We start from the raw sequence: 17,050 nt of genomic DNA, 5'->3' as shown, positions 1-17,050 counted from the left end.
TCAGATAAATTTCATATTATACACTCTTGGAGAAGTTCCCTTGGGTACTCACCAATTACAGGCTGCCTAATCACCTGTCTGTATAGTTAAAATTAATGGTGCTTCCCCAAACTTCTTTTGTCTTATTATTGTCAATAGCATTTTCTGTACAATATTTTGAGACTATAACTGTGAATGTTAATTTGCTACTTTGGAGTAAAGTTGTTTTTTTTTTAAAAAAATCCTCACCAGTGAGAGATAGTTATATTTTATGACCCTATAATTTTTTTGTCTTAGGTATTCAAATTTTCTGTGATATTTTTGAAATTTCTGTTTCAATAATTCTAGTATTTAAATATCAGGCACCAAGGAAACTTTCCTAAGTTTTGAAAAATAACATTTTAAGTTTAGGAATAATTTTCAGTAAAGAAATTGAAGAAAAGACAAGGGAAATAACTCCTACACGTGAATATGCAGTTTGAGGTTACCATCTCATACTTAAAAATTCCATAAACTCTTACTGTTTCAGGAAGAAAAACTGAATTCCAGTTGGCATATCCTACCTCCTTTCCTATTGTCCTCCATACTATTCCTTAGGAATAAGTTGTTACTATAAAGCATTTTCTACTTACATGTAAAATTCATTTTTGAAGAAAATACACAGGAATCCTTAGAAGTACTGCAAAATCAGTTTAGAAATTCAAAATTAGCTGATTTACTGCATACAGAATAATATCTATCTGAACATTAAAAAATACATGAATAATATATACAAAAATCTACCCTCAAGTTTCTTAAAAATTGTTGTGATACATATAGAAAAATGGAATCTGTGCTTTTGGAGAAAATACAATCTTTTCCAAAGGGTTAAGCACAATTTCCACCTCTAGACTTGATTTTGTTTAAAAAAAAAAAAAATGTTTTTGGGGCCCCTGAGTGGCTTAGTTGATAGGGCAGCTGACTCTTGAATTTGGCAGAAGTCATGATCTCATGGTTGTGAAATCAAGCCCTGTGTTAGGCTCCACGCTCAGTGGGAAGTCTGTTTGAGAGTCTCTCTCTCCCTCTTTCTTTGTCCCTCCCCCATATCTCTCTCTCTCTCTAAAATAAATCTTTTTTGGGGAAATTGAATATTTTAACCTGAAAAAATAATCATAAGAAACATCTGTATCCTGTTTTGTATTTTTCCAGACTTGCAAATAGATTATCTTGCATTCTCTAGTCAATGGTTCACATGTATTCTACACCAAGCAAATGAAAATTGATAACATCTCTATGGCCAGGTCCCTGTGGGCACAGAGACACAAATACAAACACTATATGCATCTCAGGCTTTCACTTGCTTTCAATCCCTAGAGTTGTAAGCAACATTGTACTTCTAAGCATTTATATTTATCTGAGTTAGGCATATAAAACCAATTTAACCCATGCTTTGAAGGAGTAAGAAAGAAATTTTGAGGAACTTTTTAAAAGTAAAATATAATGAGCAAGTTAAAATAGTATTTGATGGAAATGTACGTAAGTGAAAGGAAAGTGAGTTCTCTACAAAAGCAGCCAGGGAGGGGAGAGGTTGGGCAATTAAGGGGAAGAAATACCAGTTTGGACTCAACTTCTTATTCAACAGGTAAAATCACTGACTGATTTCTGATAATAGGGATTAAATGCTCATGGTTATATATTACTTGCAATGACTTTGTGCCTCCCTGGAATCACTTCTAAGAAGTACTTATGTGGTTTACATGTGTTACATTAAAGAGAAACATGTCAAGGTCAATGTTTATTAAGAAAGTCATTTATTCATGCATTTGCCATGCATCCCTGTGTCCATCCTACACCTTTCTACTAGTCAACTACCCTTATCCTGAAATGACTGCCCGAGTTGATTAAGGCCTGCTTTTTCTTCCAAAAGCAGTAATGATACACTCTGTTTTGTTCTGTGTGTTTGCTTGTTTGTCTTTTGGACATTTACCGAGTATGTGAATCAGCAGCAGTCTCTGTGCTAAATGCTGGAGCAGGATTTAACACAGGTCTGCAAGACTTTAAATCCCATGCTCATGGTAGAGCGTCTCTCTGGAAAACAAAGTGGAGAAGAGTTCCACTACTTGATGGTATGACTTAGAACTTTACTTTCTCATATGTGAACCAAGGTTAGTAATAGGTGCTCATATGAGACAGCTGTAGGATAGATTAAATAAGATGATATATGTAAACCCCCCAGGAACAAAGGATATATGTAAAGCGCCCAGGCTTGGAAAATTGTAGGTATTCAAATTTTAAATATACTTTTATCACTTCATTTTCAAACTTTTGAACTCTATAGTGCAATCAGCCTCACTGAAACCACATAAATGGTGGGGGAAAACACAGTTTCCAGTGAAATATTTCACATATATTCCTCACCTGGAAGGTAAGCATTGCCAAAACAAAGAAAACTTTGGCAAACTGAGTCACAGCTCTGCCCTGTGCTCTGGTAGCCATCAGTCTGGAAATTATTCCCATGATCCAAGTGACAAACAAGTACAGCACGGACCAGGGCCTGGGAGAGGAAAAGGAGGTGGATGACAGGAATGGTTTAGGAGGTAGAACTGGCAGGACTCAGTGGTCTCTGGGTTGCTAGAGTGCCAGAAACAAGTCCTTTACACCCGGCAGGAGGCCAGCCTGTGTGTGAGTTAAAGACTATGTTAAACTGAGTGGAAATTTAAGTAGCGGTACGGAATACCCCATGCTCCATAAAACACCTCTGATATTACTAGAACATGTGTATTAGTAATATAATAGCTTTTTCAAATATGAGGAACATTTAAGTAAAACAAAAATAATAGTTAGGCTTTAGGCCATTTGGTCGAACATTTCCATTTCCTTCACTAACTTTTTGGATTTTTACAATAATTTATTTTGTTAGAGTTTGTTGCAATGGTCTGCGTTAAGATGTTTTATACTACATTTGAAAAACTCATTTATTTAATTATTTTAGGAGTAGAGGATTTTAAGAATTTACTGCTCTGATTCATGTAAGAGCAATTTCTCTTCACTGAGTAGCATCTCTGCTGCTACCTCTTGCTTAACGCCTGTACATTAGTGCACAAGAGAACCCTTTTAAATAATGCTCCGCATCTGACCTGTGTTTCAGAACATTCACATATGCACAGTGCCATGGTAAATCAAAGGTTCCTTGTTGGATGCATTAAGGGAAGCTATAAAAGAGAATGAAATGATGCTTAAAAATAGAACGCTAATAGGAGGCCCAGAAGAAATCAAGATGATAATTACACAGTGGCTTCATACACTCAGTCAGTCCAGCTAGTTGAAAAACTTGGTGTTACAGAGGGAGCAGAAGACTGGACCCTGGGGGTGAAGTTGGGGGCTGTATGCAAAAACTCCCTGTTTCTCCTCTGTGTTCCCACTGTGACTGCACTTCCCTTCTGATACCAGATGTGTTGATTCCCACCTACCTAGTGGTTCTGTGACACCAGCTGAGTGTCCCACAATTCAGTTCAGTTCTGACACTATCTACCTGGAATGTGCACCAGGTCCCACATACTAAAGGCTCAGACCCGCAAGCCTCCCCCATTTCAGACTCCAAATCCAAGTTGCTACCTGGACTTCTGACCAACCAGCTATAAATCATGACTCCCTCTCTGGGTTCAACAATTTGTTAGAATGACTCACAAAGCTCAGGGAAGCACTCACTTATATTATAAACAATATAGTAAAGTATACAGATGAATAGCCAGATGAGAAGACATGTTGGGTGAGATACGGCAGTATCCCAATCTCAGGAGCTCCTGTTCCCACGGAGCTGGAAAGCCCCACCCTCCTGGTATGCCTGTGTGTTCACCATCCCAGAAGTTCTCTGAACCCTGCATTTCTGGGACTTTCATGGAGGGCTTATCATGTATGCATGATTGATCGTTTACTCAAAGTCCAGCCCTCTCCCCTCTCTGGAAGATGGGCAGTGGGCTGAAGCCTCCAAGCTTCGGGACCAGTCCCTACTCCCCCGGTAGCCTGCCAAGAGTTTCCGCATTAGAACAAAAGATGTTCCTACCCCTCAGAAAATCCCAAAGAGTTTAGAAGCTCTATATCAGATGCCCCAATTATTTACGAAATTACAAACTTCTTATGAGCTCTGTGCCAGGAACTGAAGGCATTTTTATCTATATCAGTATTTCCTATTATTTTATAAGGGGGAGGTGGTAATTATGGAGGTAATTTCATAATTGAGAAAATCATTAAAGAAGACTAATGCAAGTTAAAAAAGGGGGGGGCTCTGCTCTCTTAAAGAGTCAATATGTTAGAAAAATGACAATTGTAGGTGGCCCATTACTCATTCCCATGTACAGAGAGAAGCCTGGCCCTGCTAAACCTGTGGTTCACTCGCCAGTTGTCTCATCACTAAGCATACACGCGTGTCCTCACACCTGCGTCTCTTGGAAATCTCCCTGCGCCCCAGTTCGAGGCACTCTTGCCTAATCACATAACAATACACCAAATACACCGTTCTCTGTTGTCAATCTCTAAAAGCACTGTGTACTTGGTATTGTGATTACTGATTTAGCTCTCATTTTCACTCAAGTAAATTAGCTTAAGGTACATGATTTTTGTTTGTTTGTTTTGTGTGTTTTTTTTTTTTAACTGCTATATGTGACATTCATTGATCATTCAACATTGTACTTTTAATCTGAAGTAAAAGAAAGATTTCTACCAACTCCATTATTTCCACTCCTCCTTACTGGCAAGCCTAAATTCATACTTCTTCACTCCAGCCCCAGTTCAAGGATCTCCTCTAAGACAGTTGAAAACAGAAACCAAGAATGCCACATTTCCCAGGATAGATCCTAAGTTACGTTCATTACTACTAAGACAGATGTATTTAGTCTGTCTACTGCAGTATCCTTCAAAAGCTACTGGTGACATTTCCTTCGCATCTGGGAGAGACCGCTTAAAGCATGAGCACATTCGTGCATCCACTTTGAGACCCACACAAGGGACTTCAAGAGGTGATCAGTTCCGCAGAAGGTGCACGTGTACAGAGCAGGGGCTCCACTCGTGGACAATGTGATGCGGCTCCAAGGAAACCGCAGCAAGATTTCCACATCCCACAAACGTTCATCATTCTACTGAGCAACACAGGGAAAGCTGGCCCGTTTTTACTAATGCTTCAGTATTTCTAACATAAGTAAACTGTTCCACAATGGGCCATTCATGCTGAGACAGTCATGGTCTAGCACAGAACCAGCCACGTTGTAGAGTTAAGTTAAGTTAGCCACTGATGGGCTAACCAGTGTCCTATTTCAGGTGTCTAATCAGTTCTGGGCTTTTATTATTATTGGCTCCTTCCAGATAAGGAAACTGAGCTCAAGTGACATGCAGGCCTTTCCCTATAAGACAGTTACCAAGCTGCAGAACAGGAATTTGAATCCAGGTCTGTCTAACTTTATGGTTTTTTTGAAGACAACACAATGAATCTTCTGAGTTTCAAAAATAGAATTTTGAGTGAGTTAAAAAAATATGCACACACACAAAAATATATGCACATATACCATATAAAGTAATATATAAATATATATTTATAAATATAGAAGTATAATATAAAGTTATATAAATACATACTTATAATCTACTTACATTATAATAAAAGTATATTATATGATATACTTGCACATATTCTGTATTACTATAATTACTATAATTACATGATATACATAATACGTAATTATGTAAACATTATCTATAATATATACTAATAATATAAACCTATGATAGAATATAAAGTAAATATAAAGTAAAATACTATAAAGAATATATAAATACAGAAAGTAATATACTATAAAGAATATAAAGTAAAATACTATAAAGCAATATATAAATACAGAAAGTAATATAAGGTAATATATAGATAAAATAAAAACTCATGTTTAAAATACATGGACATTGTGGCTAGATTTCTTTTTTTTTCTTTAACCATTAGTTTGGTAAGTATTTGCTGCTTTCATTAACTACTTGTTTTAATATGGCTTATCTCCCCATTTAGTTTGAATGCTATTTACAGATCTATCTTGTCATGTGACTCTTCTAGCCATCTTAGTTTCTAAAAAGAGCCTCTACCTCCTAGTCCTCAAACTTTATTTGTTGGCTAATTTGTATTCAGCTCAACTTAGTAGAGTTTTAACACTGAGATAGCCTTATGAATATTTAGTTTTAAACATTAAGTTATGGATCCATATAAAATAATTTTGTTGAAGACCTGAACATTTGGGGATTCACCGTCCATGCATTTAATCTACAAATTTGAAACCTCACAACTTTTTTTTTTTTTTTTGCACATTGGTACAATACTTGTAAACAGCTGAACCAAGTAGAAAAATATTATCTATTTTTTTAAAGACTTATTTATTTATTTGAAAGAGAAAGAGAAAGCAAGAGTGGGGAGGAAGGGCACAGGGAGAGGAAGAGGGAGAAAGAGACTTTCTGCCGAGCAGAGAGCCCGATCAGGGCTCCATCTCATGACCCTGAGATCGTGACCTGAGCAAAAACCAATAGATGCTCAACCCACTGAGCTACCCAGGTGCCCCAAAATGATTTAAATTTTTGCATCTGGATGGTCACTTTGAAGGGCCTCACTGCTAAATTTTATTGTCACTACATTTATACTATTAAAATCTTTGGGGGGGGATTCTTCTTTCTTAATTCAGTAAAGAGAACAAATAGTCTGTATTATAATAATCACAAAGGAAGAAACCAGAGTGCCAATCAACTGCCTCAGTGTGGGACAGGGACACAACAGGTGGTAGATCCAGTCTTCAAATGTCAGCAATCTGACTCCTGAGCCCACACTCCCTACCACCACACTAGAGTTAACTCACTTGACAAGTGTCACAGCTAAAGGGACACAGACATTTGGCCTTGTAGAAACTTTATGTTCATGATCTGAATGACTATAAAGTGATTTATTAGAATATTAACCTATGATATGTTGTTCTTCTAAACAAGAAAAAGGGGGTTGTGGAATAATCAGGTAAATGCATATGTCCCAGAAAAGTTTGCTTTTCAACTACATTTATATTAAATTAACTTTAATGATGTTTCTAAATAAAGAGATAAATAAAAAATGAGTGATTAATTCATAGAGCAACAGATGATTAGTAATCTTGTAATTATTAGTGGAGTGAATATTGGGAGGATATAAGAAAAAAAAGGACACAAATTTGGAATTTTGCAAACAGGGAAACATCATAAATGAAAAGCATAGGCCACAGTTACTGGTAGATACAAACCAATGTAAAGTTAGTTCAAAGCTTTTAGTCCTATACCATCTGGAGGAGAGGGTGAGTGATGATAAGGCTGGGCATTACTTGTGTCCCCAAATGGAGTGATCCTCGAGCTTGATTTTTTTTTCCAAAGATTTTACTTATTTATTTGACAGACAGAGATCACAAGTAGGCAGAGAGGCAGGCAGAGACAGAGAGAGGAGGGGGAAGCAGACTCCCTGCTGAGCAGAGAGCCATAGGTGACCAGGGTCTAAATCCCTTGGTCCTGGAATCATGACCTGAGCTGAAAGCAGAAGCTTTAACCTACTGAGCCATTGAGGTGCCCCTCACAAGCTTGATTCTTAAATGAAAGTAAATGAATTTTTTTTTTCAGTTGGTGACAGGATGTTACTGGGTCTTAAAAAAAAATTGGAGAACGAGGGGCGCCTGGGTGGCTCAGACATTAAGTGTCTGCCTTCAGCTCAGCTCATGATCCCAGGGTCCTGGGATCGGGCCAGCATCAGGCACCCTGCTCAGTGGGAAGCCTGCTTCTCCCTTTCCCACACACCCTGCTTGTGTTCCCTCTCTCGCTGTGTCTCTCTCTATCAAATAAATAAGTTAATTTTAAAAAAATTTTTAAAAACAAGTATTTAAAAAAATTTGGGGTGGAAAAAGATTTCTACATATATTACTGAGATTACAAAAATACTTGCTAATTTATCTCTTACAAAAAACATTTTAACAGTACATAACTCTCTGCCTTCCATGGTATTAAAATAAGAAAGCAGAGAGATAGGTCAATTTGACAAGTAACTTCTTATCTGTCACAGGCAAACACTAGAGTTAAGCAATTATTTAAAGATTTCCAGTGTGTCCAGACAGGGTTTCTCTGAAATCAGGAACTTCTGAATGATGCTGGAAAATTCATGGCACACCTCAATGAGACAAATCACATTTCAAAACCAGGTCATGACAGAACACAAAGGGAAAAACAATCCTATACACGCACAGGTGAGAGACATCAATGTTTTATTTATCCATGCACAGAGCCTCCTCCACGTCAAAGAAAACCGATAGGCACTGATCAATATAAGTTTTCCTCTAGCAAAAGCAGTTAAAGAGGAAGTTTTTATTGCACACTGATGATTCAGTGTGTGAGGACTAAAGCTTTTTATGGCTATGGGAGCCTCCTTTGAAAATCACATGACTGAGGTGAAAAATGAATAGAAATCATTAAATATGTGTGCTTTTTTTTTTTAACAAATTGAAACTAAGACAAGAACCAGGTAACCTAAATGGTTTTTCCTAACCATGATTAATTATACTTCAAAGACTGATAAATGTGTTTTTCTAGAGAGCTCAATTCAAAGCAACATCACCAGACCATTTTGCTCTTGATTTTTTTTTTTTTTTTAGACAGTCCCTTGGATTCAGGATCATTTTCATCTGAGACTGTCAAAAAGTTACTGGAAATGACATGTTATTTTACTTATTCCCTGAAAAATCAGTCTGATAATTTATGTCCAATAGAAATGTAGGTATTAAAGAGTCAGACTGGGAAATACCAATATAAACATGAATAACTCAGAGACATATCTAAAGAAGGATAGTCAGCAGAGACAGGCGGATTGTTTGTAAAAAGATATCATTATGCATGAAAGGAACTGGCAGAGCCATTTTCTACCACGATCTCTTGACTCCCCCACCGCAATCTTTGAGTTGAACAGATGGTGAGTTTAGGATGACTGTTCACTTAGCAAAAGAAAACCAATTCTGCTTTGGCTCGGCTTATTCTTGCCTTTCTGCTCTCCCTGGCCAGGTGATGCAACCAACAACAAGTCTCTATGTTGCTACAGAATCAATCATTTAAGAGCACAACTGATCTCTTCCTTCTCTGAAGTTTTAGTTCAATAACTTAATAGCCAGTACAATCTGACCATCCCTCAAGGTCTGAAAAAATGGTTCGAAAGTTCTCCCTTAACTCTCATTACCACATGCGGCCTGAAGAAATCCAATGACCACTGTGTTTTGCGAATTCCCAGAGGATTTCAATCCTCTTAAACTGCTTCAAATGATAGACTCCTGCTTCAAAATATACTTTTTATATTTATTATTTTGGAACCCATAATAGGAAGCCCTTCCTATGATTTCAGGCCAAATCACTCATAAACTTGGGAGACTTTACTGATGTTCTGGAGGAACAACAGGAGATGTTTCCTAAAGCAAGCCTCTCAGGACAGTAGGCATCACCTTTCCTAAAACCTTCAGCTGGACAATCATCACAGCGTTCTGTTGAGCCCTGGTGCTTCCTGTATCAGACCTGCCCCCTCCTTAAACTCTATACGTTTATGAATGTATGTATCTGTAGGTGATTTATTAATCAATCTCACTCAATTTTAACCATGAATAAAACTGATTATTGGAATAACATGCATTTTCATATTAGCAGGATGGGCTCTATTATGTTGTGGCAGCAAAGAATTCCTCAATCTCTGTGCTTTCACACAATGAAAATTGTATTCCCCACCCACATAAATATTTCTGTGATTTCATGTAGCTTTCCATGGTGGAGGTTCCCCAGAAATTGATGGACAGGCCCACCCATGATTGCAGCGGCCATGGAAGATAGGAAATGGAGAATTTTCCGTGGACTTCTCACTTGATATGTCCTTGGTCATAACCAATCCCAACATCAGAAGTGCAGAGAAATAATAGACTTTGCTGTGACTTCAACAGAAAGACAAGCAGATATTGGTGAAGATTACTGACAGCAACATGTCTCTTGTACAATATGCAAAGCCTCCCATATGTTTGAGTCTGAAACTGAATTTTTTATTTTATGCACCTATATCATTCCAATAGCACATTGGCTTATTTATACTACATTTTGATATTACAGGTTTATAATAAGCTTGAATATCTGGCACTTTGGGCTGAAAGTACAAAAAGGCTGTTTTCGATTCTTATCCTTGGTGAAGGTATTCTTATTTGTGTTCATGTCTGTATTTTTAATTTTCTCTGCTACTGTATTTTCTATCACTGCTATGCATTTGGGCAAATGCAGGGGGTAATTCTTTAAACATTAACACTAATTTACCAAACTGCGATGCATGGTTTTTGAGAAATTCATTTAATGAAACACAGATTAAGCATCATCTGTATTTCACATTTCCATTCTAAAATATGCAGTTATTATAAATGGGGAAATTGTCATGTTTCCAAAGCTTGAACTGCCTTAAGGTGACTCAGTCAGACATGTTTCATGCTGAAGAGAATCGCTCTACTCTCACCTACATGCAGATGAGCAAACCCTTCATATCAGAGGTGCCCCAACAGTGAAAGAGCTTGGACTTTCTGCCAGGTCTAATTTACATTTACACTACAGTCAAAGGTTTGACAAAGGTATTCTTTTCTCTCTATTTAATTCCTTGTCTCTTGTCAGCAAAGAGATGCCACTGCATGTCAGCAGAAGCTGTTCTGCTTCCAGATACGAAGGGGTTGGCAACATCCTACAACTGGGAACAAAGCAGGTAAAAGAGGTGTAAGCCATCAAACAGACATTATCAAATATGACTTGATTTACTATTCCATTCAAGCTCGGTCAGTTTCAGCAGCCACCAGACTCTGATAACTGGAGTCTTCAGTAATTACTCTGTATCTATGAACTGGTCACAATGCCATGCCTGAAAGAATTCAGTCCCTGGTCTGAAGCCTCTGCCAGGGAAGGGCTACTGTTGATGAATTCTCTTTGTTCAGACCTCCCAGCTGACTGTCTCAGAAGTGCCCATGAAGCCTGCATTTGTGCAGACTTGAGTAAATCCACCTGTGTTTAGAGCTGGTGGCTCACTTGCTCTTTCATCATTTCAATTGCCTGGACAGACGCATCTCCAGTACGGCCTCTTGCCCAGCGTTGATTGATACAGATCAGTAATGGCAAGATCTTTTTGCTTCCTAGCCCAACAAATGCAATTACCACTCTAGCTGCCATCTTGCTGGGAATCCTACCACACCAAGTGCAAGAGCTATCTGTTGCTTCCAACACTGCTTTATCTCCTTTGTTTGAGCGCTGGCTCTATGACCTAGTCCAAGCCTTTCCATTCCCATGACAGGTCTTCCTTCCTAACTTGGTTAGTTTCTAGACTGGTAAAAATAGGTGGATTACCCACATGTGAGGACCAACTCTAGATCTCCCTCAGTAAGGTAAGAAGAAATGTGTGACCTATCAGTGGAAAATGCAGTGTATCTTGTATATCTTTAATTCAACATCCCTTTTATAATAGCCTAATACATACTATCAGTTCAATAAAAGTACGAGGATTTAAGTCACAGTATAGGGCAAAACACACAAGGAAAGTCAAAGAAACCAAAACAAACAAATTTAAGAAATTTTAAATATTAGCCTTTTTAGTTTATGGTTCTAATTTTTATATACAAATAACCAAATATATTTGTGTTTATCATTTGAATGTAGTTATATTATCTCTTCATAGGTTACCTCTGTCATTTTGTTGTTGTACTAATTTAATGAATTATGTTCCCAAGGTTCTCAAAGGTTAGTCTGCATGAGAATCACCTGGTGCACGCGTTAAAATGCAGAACTGAGGGGCACCTGGGTGGCTCAGTGGGTTAAGCCTCGGCTTTCGGCTCAGGTCGTGATCTCAGGGTCCTGGAATGGAGCCCTACAGGCTCTCTGCTCAGCAGGGAGCCTGCTTCCCCAGCCCTCTCTCTGCCTGTCTCTCTGCCTACTTAAGATCTTTCTCTCTGTCAAATAAATAAATAAAATCTTTTAAAAAATGCAGAATTGATATTTAGCCCATATGTTCTCATGCAAGGTATCTGGGACGCCTATGGGAAAATGAATTTTTAGCAAGAGCCATAGTGACATTAATATAAGTAACCAGAAGGCATTTTGAGAATCCTTGATAAATGCAAATTATTTAGCACAATGGCTGTCACATACCAAGACTGTATACATTAATGTTATGATATATAAGTGAAATGGAGTTGGAACTCTAACATGGTAATGCTGTCCATACAAGTCCTCTATTACAAATGACAGGGAGAGCTGTGAGAGTGGCTGCAGAGTGTCCACTGGTGACTCCTGTCCAGCCCCAGGTCCAGGACAAGCCACCATTCCCATGCTGAGTGTCTGATCATGTTCTCAGATCATGAGTCTCACATTTTTCTGGTGGAAATGTTGATGGGCTCAATGTATTGTGTATTTTCTCAGAACCAGGTCCTTAAATATTGTTAGATTTACACATCACACCCTCAGCAATCGCACATGCACCTCTGTGCTATCTGTGCAGAACCAGTCCTAGTGGTCTGGGAAGTCCTAGTGGTCTGGTCCCAACTGTCTTCTTTTAGTTTTTAAAATTTCTGAGCGTGACCTCTATTCTTGGCCTTATCACTCCATTTATTTTCCACTATAGTCCCATGGACTAAAAAAGCCCCTTTCACTGGAAGTAAAATAAATTTAGCCTGGTAATATAGGAAGTTGCATGATACCTGCTCAGTTTTCTCTGCAAAATTTCATCACAGAAAAGCACACTATCCAGCAGAAACAAATCAATCATTTATTAGACAAACTAGTATGCCATGAATTTGATTTCCTAGGAAATAGGACGGTAATTAGCAGAATCATAGGGCTTGATTTGGTCTTGAACAACTTTAAGAGAATCACTCAAAAGTATAGACAGAGTTGGTTACTGCCAAAGTTATACGATTTGTGGCAATCACCCATAGGTTGTTCTGCTGAAAGCCTAGTGTTGATGATCATTCCTTTCATTGAAGGCACAGCTATTGGATGAATCACTTGTTAGAACAAAGATTAAAAAAAAAATTATCCTATAAGTTGACCTCTTAGAAAATATGTTCCTGAAAACATGTCTTAAAAAAATTATTTATTTGAGAGAGAGAGCAAACACACAAGCCAGATGGAGGGGCAGAAGGAGAGGCAGCGGGAGAAGCAGACTCTCCACTAAACTGGGAGCCTGACATGGGACTTAATCCCAGGACCCCAGGATCATGACCTGAGATAAAGGGAGAAGCTTAATCAACTGAACCACCCAGGTGCCCCTGAAAATTTGTCTTAAGACAGTGATTTACCCATTGGAAAAGAGTGCAGGAAGGTATGTTTCCCAGGCAATGGCTACATGTCTTCCATGGGCAGGGGCCAAGCTGGCATGTGGCACCACCATGTGCCTAGCAGGAGAGAGTAATGCACCAGAAGCAGGGAGAAGAGAGCTGAAAGGGACTTAGGATGGTGCTGGAAGGAAAGCTTTAACTACATTACAGGTGGGTCTAGATTTGTCTGCTTCTAAATAATCTTAAGTGACAGATTTGACTGGGCTCATCCCAGGAGCTGGTTGGGAGAACTAACACTGTGACTGGCACCATCCACTGGGTAGAACATGTTAGAAGAACCACAAATGAGATTAACATGTTTTGAAATTGACTCTTAGCAGGAGGAGGGATTTAAATTATTTGCTGATATCAAATTCAAAAAACATCTTTCATCTTCTTTTTTTTTTTTTTTTTTTTTAACTTTTAAGTTAAACTGCTGAACAGTATTTCCAGAATTAGGAATCTAAACCAAATTGGAAAATTAAAAAAAAAAAAAAACAACTACTAGTATCCTGTCTAATGTCCCCTCTATCATGATATTGGCCTTCAAAAATAATTTCCGTTTATTCACTTTCCCATATATGTTTATAGAGAAATGAGGAATAATTTGATAACTAGAAGATATATTCACGCAAGTTGTAGGATTTGACTGCAATAGATCTAGAGAACGAGTTAAAACTGGAGTGCAAGAGACCAGGAATTCATCCTGAGCCAGTTCCAATTCTGGAGGAACTAAGGGGATAATAGCCTTGTCTGCCACCCACAGTGGTAACTTGAATTTCAAAAGCATTAAAAAAATGGAGTCTGTTTTCATCTACTCTGGGATGCTGGATGTATTAAAATTGATGGGATCTGGTAGCTCAGCACAGCATTGCCCCGGTATTTGTGATCAGGACAATGGCTCAGTCTGTGCCCTGGAAAGTGAACTCAGGTTCAGTATACCCTCAGACTACAGGAACAGGAACAGCCTGTCATCTTCGTGAGACTGGAGGTCAGAGAGGAGTTTTTGTTTTGACTTACTTCAGCTTGTGCCTTTCAAAACATGTGAAATAGAACCATATTCTTGTGATAGAGAATCAAAATCCAAGGTGACCTCAACCAATTCTAGCTAACGGGTGTTTCACCTTTAACTGAAGTCTTTATCGAGTATCAGAAAATCACATTCCGCCTGGAATTATGGACAAATAGCTCCGCACAGGTAAAATTCTTACCAACCCTTCAGTTTCCTTATAGAAAAAAAGGTCATTTGCATATTTCAGACTGAAAACCATTCAGGAGGTAAGGTTTTTCTTGCTGTTGCAATAATAATGTTGCACCTGGATACCAGCCACTGGATCTGACATTACAGACTTCAGCATTCATGCAGTCTCAACAAATGTTTCACTCCGTGAGATTAGGAAGGTTATAAGCCTCACGGCAGACTTTTAGTTTAAACTTCCTTCCCAAGAGATGACTGGCTGCTCTGAGCATACCGTAGACATAGATACCTGTGAGAGAGAGTGACTTCTTCACTAGAGTTCAATCCAAACAGGGCTTCCTGGAAAAACGGTTTCTCCACTCTTTTCCTATTTGTTAGTAACTGTCTTGAGTGATGAGGGTACAGAAGGCTGTCTGAGGACAAAGCAGAAGCAGACATCCTGAAACCTTCCCCCACCCCCACTCCTGGGTAGGACATATGTGACATTCTTTAGGAATCTCTCAACTATCTTAATGTTGATACCTTGCTAAGAAGAAAAATGACCTTGACAATGGCAAGGCCTCTGGTACCCCGTATCCTGTGCATCTTTAGCATAAGAAAATTCTTTGAAACCTCCCTTTTTCCAACCAACCTCCGTAACCCCTCACAACCCCAAGCCAGCAGCTCTTTCTGCCCATGGGTCCTGTCCCCGTGCTTTAATAAAACCACCATTTTGCACCAAAGATGTCTCAAGAATTCCTTCTTGGTCATCGGCTCCAGACTCCACCCCATTGAACCTCACCTATATTCTAAAACTTCATCATGAGGGCTCCAAAACTCATTCAAATAAGTCCTGAGTTTTTAAATATAGTCCTATTCTAAATAAATATTCTCTTGGAAATCATGTTAATTTTTTTACAAAAAAAAAAAAAAAAACAGCCAAGGTACAGGAATTGTATTATACTAATGTACATAAAATGTATTCTTGGTCACAGATATTCACTCTGTTTTGGTCTTTAAAACTTATTTTAAATACTATGCCAGAACTACCCAATGTTCAAAAGTTTTAAATAGGTGATATATCAAGAAGAATTAAATTTTGGTCACTCTATGTCACTGTAATAAAAATATTAAATTAAATTTTGGTCACTCTATGTCACTGTGATAAAAATATTTTATCACAATTTAATGTTTATTTTCTACCTTATGACTGTGAGCTTCATTCATTCAGAAAGTTTGTAGACATGTGTTGGAGTTAGAGAACTGTGGATGATCCCAGAAAATAGTTACTAACTCAGAACAGGGCCCAGTATGTTAACTACAAACACTCTTTCCCTCTCTGACCCTCAAAGAAAGTTTTCATTAACATGTTCTTTCTCTTTCAAATAAACTATCCATTGACTACTGCATACCATAATTGGTTTTCCCTGTAGCACTGGAGTAATGAATATATGATTCATTCAATGACTTATTTCATCTATTGGACTGTATAATGTCCTAAGCACAAAAGAAAGGGCCAACAGGTAACAGCTCCAGATTAAATACCTATTGATTCACTTAGTGCCAAAAGAAATGCAAAATACCGGCATAAATTGCCCAAAGCTTACATTTTACCTACACAAATAAGAGCTTCTTTTGTAAGGGTATGCTCTAAATCCTTGACAATAAGCCTAGACGGGGAGGGAGAACTACATCCCTGTGAATCATGTGGACACCTGCAGGGGTCACTTATTTTCATTAAAAGTAACAGATGGGGGTAGAATAAATGCAGTTTCCACAGAGGGTCTGAGACTTAGTGATTAAGCTGGTAAACCCAGGTATGTTAGTAAGAGACTATTTTTTATAGTTCTGAATTCATTTTGTAAAGACAATAACAGACAGAATTGTGTATTCCAAATTTATTTTTAAATCCCTTAGAATTACCAACTTGTAAGGCAATACACTCAATAATTCAGGGCCAGGCTTGTTTGTTTGCTTTCCCCCTTCTTCCAGCATTGGTCCAATGGAACTTTCTTCAATTGAGCAGCAAGTAAAGTTGTTCGGTGATGCTTATTTGCTGTGCTAGAGCTAGAAATAGATTATAACTCAGTATGGTAATGACGGGGTTTTGGAATATAGGTGAAGTTTGATGGGGTGAGGCAATGGCCATGAAAGATTCTTGAGATGCCTCTGGTGCAAAAAGGTGGTTTTATAAAAGCATGGGGACAGGACCCATGGGCAGAAAAAGCTGCCCTGGGTTTGTGAGGTGTGGCTGATTATATACTTGGGAATTGGGGGAGGTAAGGAAAAGTGAGGTTTCAAAGAGATTTTTGTATGTTAAAGAAGACTGATAGAATACTGGAGGCCTTGCCATTGTCAAGTTAACGTTGTTTACCCCTCTAGTAAGGCATTAACATTAAGATTGTTGGGAGCTTCCTGGAGGAACTTTACACTCTACCCACTTCAAGTATTTGTCAATGGGCTGCAGATTATAAGAACATTTAAATGTCTTTACATTCCCTTCTGGAAGCTAGGTTATTGATAG

The sequence above is a fragment of the Neovison vison genome, chromosome 2 (assembly GCF_020171115.1).
Source record: "Neovison vison isolate M4711 chromosome 2, ASM_NN_V1, whole genome shotgun sequence".
Lineage (NCBI taxonomy): Eukaryota > Metazoa > Chordata > Mammalia > Carnivora > Mustelidae > Neogale > Neogale vison.
This window is presented reverse-complemented; position numbering follows the sequence as displayed.